This window comes from Saimiri boliviensis, chromosome 3 (genome assembly GCF_048565385.1).
Source record: "Saimiri boliviensis isolate mSaiBol1 chromosome 3, mSaiBol1.pri, whole genome shotgun sequence".
Taxonomy (NCBI): Eukaryota; Metazoa; Chordata; class Mammalia; order Primates; family Cebidae; genus Saimiri; species Saimiri boliviensis.
This window is the reverse complement of record NC_133451.1, coordinates 50866863-50873312: the sequence shown is the minus strand read 5'-3', so window position 1 is coordinate 50873312 and position 6450 is coordinate 50866863. Positions and strand designations below refer to the sequence as shown.

Sequence of the window (6450 nt, the reverse complement as noted above, 5' to 3'; positions counted from 1 at the left end):
GCCAAGAGATCGCAGTTCACCTCACACGTAGGAAGAAGGAAAATCGATTTCAGTAGATTCACGGGGAAAGCACGATCTCAGAATATTCCCTCGGGACTCAGAAGGAGCCCACACAAATATGGAGTATAAAAATGCCCCCTTTCTGGTGTTTGTAAAAGGTACAGAGAGCTGGAGAGGGAGGAGCAACTTGATCGGGGAGAAAGGCAGACAAGGGCCTGACATGAATGATATCTTAAAGCAGCAGATAGGGACAATTCAAGCCTGATGCTTTCGGATTATATACAAGGTTGAGTTAAGAGAATTTTCCCACAAAGGAAGTTGGTATTAGGGGTCCTTTCTATGGAGTAGCTATAAAGCAGACTGTTTTCTCTGTTAAACTGGCAGTGGGAGGGAGAATCAAGAAATGATTATGGAAGGAGAAAGAAAAGGAGGAGGAGGAGAAGGAGAAGACAATTGCTTTTTTTTTTTTTTTTTTTTTTTGAGACGGATTTTCGCTCTTGTTACCCAGGCTGGAGTGCAATGGCGCGATCTCGGCTCACCGCAACCCCCGCCTCCTGGGTTCAGGCAATTCTCCTGCCTCAGCCTCCTGAGTAGCTGGGATTACAGGCACGCACCAGCATGCCCAGCTAATTTTTTGTATGTTTAGTAGAGACGGGGTTTCACCATGTTGACCAGGATGGTCTTGATCTCTTGACCTCGTGATCCACCCGCCTCGGCCTCCCAAAGTGCTGGGATTACAGGCGTGAGCCATCGCGCCCGGCCGACAATTGCTCTTTACTCTCCTCCTCTATATTCCTGCCTGTCCCACACCCACTCCACCTGCATGTATTTGCTCATATCATTGAGAGACCAATGGTTAGGGTAAGGCACAGAGGTGCAGTGGAACAGTACAGGCTTTGTAAATGAAAGAAAGTGAGTTTGAATCTCTGCTCTACTCCTAAGTGACCCTGGCAAACCCCTTAACTTCTCGGCCTTACTTTCCTCCTATGGAAATGCAAACATCATCGCCTTGATAACCTAAGTTGTGAGAATCACATTAGGTAATGGAAAGGAAAGTGCTTTGTAAATGGTTGAGTGCTATAAATGTAAAGTCTAATGATAATAATAACATACAGAATTAATACATCTCGCTTCTACGGATTTCTGCAGATCTGAGGTTTGGGTTCACTGATGAAATCTTTTCTTTTCTTTGTTAAATAACAGATGGGAGGACTTGGTCCGCCTCCATCAGACGGAATTAATCATGCTTCAGCGTGGAAGAGCCAGCCAGCACCTTGCTCTCAGGGGCCAGCTCTTACTCTCTACATATATACATTGTGAAAAGTTCACAGTGCAGTCCCCACCCAAGCCACACGCTCCACAACTTGCCTAGGCTTTCTTATGAACTCTGTTGTTTGCTGGAGAGAAACCTGACAATCCAAAAATGAAGATAGTGACTCAAGTTCACACAGATAGTGATAGGGCCAGGATTCTAAGATAGGGACCCTTTTTTTCTCACGGGGAGTATAGAGGTATGGTTTTCCCTGCCTTACCTTCCCCTGCTCTTTCTTCTTCCTCCTTGCCCTCATCTCTCCTGCTGCCTCTCTTCCTCTTGCCCTCTTCTTCTCTTTCTGTGATATAAAGCTTTCTTCACCAAAGAAGCAGGAGAAGTTTAAAAGAATCAAAACATAGGTGAGCCTGTGGAGAGCAGTTTGGCCATTTCCCAAAAACTTAAAGCAGAATTACCATTGGACTCAGAAATCCCATCATGGGCTGCATACCCAAAGGAATAGAAATCGTTCTACTGTAAAGACACATGCATGCATATGGTCATTGCAGCACTCTTCACAACAGCAAAGACATGAAATCAATCTAATCTATCAGTGGTAGACTCGATAAAGAAAACGTGGTGCGTATACACCGTGGAATACTATGTAGCCATGAAAAGAACATGATCATGACCTTGGGAGCAACATGGATGGTGTTGGAGGCCATTATCCTAAGCGAACTAACACAGGAACAGAACATCAAATACCACATGTTCTCACTTATAAGTAGGAGCTAAACGTTGAGTACACATGGACACAGAGAAGACAGCCACAGCCACTGGGGCCTACCTGAGGGTGGAGAGTGGGAGGAAGGGAGGGCTGAAAAGCCACCTATCAGGTACCATGCTCATTACCTCGGTGATGAAATAATCGATATGCCAAACACCCACAAGACGTAATTTACCTATATGACAAACTTGCACATAGACCCCTGAAACTAAAATGAAAGTTAAAGACAGGTGAGCAAAAGTTGAAACTCTGTTAAACGTGGCTTTTCCAGTGTCCTTCGGGAAAGCACCGTAGAAGTAAATCTGTGAATACATGGAGTTTCTTAGTGGGCATAGCCCACATGGGTTTGTGGCTTTCTCTGTAAGAGCTTCTTTCTTTTTTTTTTTTTTTTTTGAGACGGAGTTTCGCTCTTGTTACCCAGGCTGGAGTGCAATGGCGCGATCTCGGCTCACCGCAACCTCCGCCTCCTGGGTTCAGGCAATTCTCCTGCCTCAGCCTCCTGAGTAGCTGGGATTACAGGCACGCGCCACCATGCCCAGCTAACTTTTTGTATTTTTAGTAGAGATGGGGTTTCACCATGTCGACCAGGATGGTCTCGATCTCCTGACCTCGTGATCCACCCACCTCAGCCTTCCAAAGTGCTGGGATTACAGGCTTGAGCCACCACGCCCGGCCAGCTTCTTTCTTTTAAAAATGTTGGTCATGTCAATTTCATTAAAGTACATGAATACATTTTTATTGTAAATTTTTAAAAATTGAACATTACAGGTAAAGTTAATGTTTCTTTTGACCTCCTTCTCCTCAGTCCCTTCCCTAGAGGCTGTTGTCATTTTAGTATGTATGTTTTTAGAACTTTACAAATTAGTTTATACATATTTATCTAGATTTATATAAATATATATAAATATAAATATATATACAAATATATATTTTATATGAATGGTATCAATTGTACTTATTATTCTATAGTTTGTTTAAAAACTTTTATTCAATAACATAACTTGGAGATATTCCCACATCTGGCACAGACATCTGCTTCATTCTTTTACTGACACTCAGTGTGAAGCCATTGTAATTTAAGCATTCCCCTACGATGAACTTTTAAAGGTAGTTTTATTCTATTGTAAACAGTGCTCCAATGAAGACTCATACACTGACGTGAGTGTTTCTTTAGGGTGGATGCTATAATATTGTGACTCTGGATGCAATGAAATTGGTTGGTTGGCTCCCATCCTCCACTTAACCTCTGTTCTCAAAAGGGAATTACCATGATCTGTTGGGGTTATTATTTCACCAAATTGTCAGTTGTGTACATTATAATTTTCATGATCTTTATTTTTGTGCTTTTGTGATAGCACAGATTGAAAAATATGGTTTGCATTACTCTCAGAATAATCAACCCCACACTTGACACAGTTGAGGGGTGTGTGGGTGTAGTTCATAGATTAATAGTGTAGTCCACATTGCCCTCAAAAGTGGCTATGCCAACATATGCTCCTGCCAACACTGTCAAAAAAACTCATCTTTTCAAATCTTCCCTAACACCTGATATTTTTGACTTACATGTTTTGCCAATCTAATGGAATGAAGGACAGTAACATTTCATGCCAGGCATGGCGACTCACGTCTGTAATCCCAGCACTTTGGGAGGTCGAGGCAGACGGACTACTTGAAGTCAGGAGTTTGAGAACAGCCCGGCCAACATGGTGAAATGCCATCTCTACCAAAGATACAAAAATTAGCCAGGCATGGTGGTGCACACTTGTAGTCCCAGGTACTCGGGAGGCTGATGCAGGAGAATTGCTTGAATCTGGGAGGTAGAGGTTGCAATGAGCCAAGATCGTGCCACTCCACTCCAGCCTGGGTGACAGAGCGAGACTCCATCTCAAAGCAAACAAACACACAAATAAACAAAAAACAACATTTCACTGTTGGTGTAATTTGCATCTGTATTCTACTTTTCTTCTTATGGCAAACATGTCCTCATTAGGGAGTTCTTATGTTTTATCAAGCAGTGGGGAGTCCATTCCCACATCTATTCTATGCCAGCACCACTGGGTGTGGGCTGGAGAAGACGCCTGGAACGGCCCGGAGGTCTGGAGCTCCATGTGTGCACACCTCTCCCCAGGGGCTCGGGTCCTATTTTGGAATTTCTCATAGCTTGCCTACCCATGATCCAGCTCTAGAATATTAGGATATGGTTAGAAATGCTGTAAAGTGATCACATGCTTGCTCTCCCATTGTTTAATTTCCTATGTATACATATTGTATGTTATGCCTAACATGCCAATTGTGTTTAAATTGAGGACTTGCACTATGGAATTTTAACAATACATAAAGTGTTGTGATTATGAAAGTACTAACTGTACATTATTTAAAGCTTGAAAGGTTAAAAGAAGTAGAAAGGAGTAGAAAACAACCTTCCATGCAGAGGCAACCATTGTTTCATCTTACCATTGTTAAGATGAAAATAGATGTTTTGAGGAAAACCCAGTTTCAGGCACAAGCATATCTACTTTTACAGATATGCTATCTAGGTTTTACAAGTGCCTGCTAGAATCATTTTTTTTAAACATTCAGGAAGGTCTTTTACTTACTTCCCCTATTATGTTGTTTATGAGTGTGTTTGTGCTTTGTTCATTCCGATTCTCACACAAGCATTAAAAAGCTAATTAATCTGTGAAACTATCTTGGCTGAACTGGACCTCAGATCTGGAAGTGCTGTGTGTCCTTGGAGTAGACAAGCCTCTTAAACTTCCCTGGAGGGATAGGAAAACTTTACCATTGTCTTGGAGCACTCTCAGGGATAACCCCTAAATTGCATGGGGTGGGGGGGAGGGGCTCAAGAATCCCAACTGGAAAGAACACGTGCCTTTCCTCAGCTGGTGTTGGAAAACATAGATGTTCCCTAGGTGCAAAGAAGTCTAGCAGCATGGGCCAGATTGGGTGTACGGAAGCAGTGGCTCCAAGTTGAGCATAAGCCTGTGTCTGCCCAATGTCTCAGCTGTATTTACTAAGCTCCTAGGTTGTGCCAACTGAGGAGACAAAGGCACCTTCTTGCTTCCTACTCTCTAATCAGCCAATGGGAGAGGCAACTGGCTATTCATTTTGCACACCAAATTATTGGAGAAAGGTTTTCTTCCATAAGTGCAAAAGAATATTGTTTAGAATGGTGAAGATAAATGCACCAGGCTGCATAATTTTTCACAGTTGATTAAGAGGCACGTTGAATTAAATGTTTGGAATCTTTTCAGTTCTGTTGTGGAAATTATTTGTTGGCTACTACTTATTTCCTTTTCTAATCCACAGTTTATATAATTGACTCTGAATATTAAGCAGCTATTGAAATAGTTTGCTTCAGAACAGATGGTTTCCTGCTACCATATAGAAAGTGCTTTCTGAAATCCCCTGCCTTAGGAGCTGTGACGCCCTGCATCTGAACAGTAGCCTACACTACCCTGCTGTTGGCTGCAATAAATAACTCAAGATGGAATGGTGTATTTGGCTGTCATATGGAAAGGCGATACTATCCTGGAAATAATAGATCTGTCTTTTAACAGAATAGAAAATGCAGGTGCTAACTATCTCAGTGAAACTTTTACTTCACACAACAGGAGTCTTAAAGTGTTGTCAGTAGTCAGCAGCAACATAGAGGGAGAAGGACTTGTTGCACTTTCACAGTCAATGAAAACAAATCCCACATTCTCTGTATTAGTTTGTTTTCATGCTGCCGATAAAGACATAACTGAGACTCGGTAATTTATAAAGAAAAAGGGGTTTAATGAACTCACAGTTCTGTGTGGCTGGGGAGCTGGCATGGTGGAAGGCAAAATCACAATCATGGTGGAAGGCAAAAGGCACATCTGACATGGCAGCAGGCAAGAGAGAAAATGAGATCCAAGTGTAAAGGGAAATCCCCTTATAAAACAATGAGATCTCGTGCTTGCTTCGGCAGCACATAGACTAAAACAGGAACGATACAGAGAAGATTAGCATGGTCCCTGCGCAAGGATGACAAATTTGTGAAGCGTTCCATATTTAAAACAAAAAGAAAAACAAAAACAAAACAAAAAAACAAACCATGAAATCTCATGAGACTTATTTACTACCATGAGAACGGTATGGGGAAACTACCCTCATGATTCAATTATTTCCCACCGGGTCCCTCCCACAACATGTGAAAATTATGGGAGCTATAGTTCAAGATGAGATTTGGTTGGGGACACAGCCAAACCATATCATGCTCTAGTATCTACATCTGGGGAAACAAACAAATTTGTTAAGGTTATGTATGTGGCATAGTCAGACTTAATTCAAATGGGCCATCTAAAAACAGACAATGCAGATGTGGAGTCATTTGTGGTGACAAACGCAAGTATCTTACAGAAGTCTCCAATGGCCTTAAAAGGCATTA

At 42.1% G+C, this 6450-nt stretch overlaps 1 non-coding gene across 1 annotated transcript; it reads left to right on the top strand.

Moving 5' to 3' along the window:
* The first annotated feature begins 5975 nt into the window (after positions 1 to 5975).
* Positions 5976 to 6078, top strand: LOC120363732 (U6 spliceosomal RNA). Its single transcript, XR_005579185.2, has one exon. It is a non-coding gene; the product is annotated as a U6 spliceosomal RNA (small nuclear RNA).
* Positions 6079 to 6450: the final 372 nt, after the last annotated feature.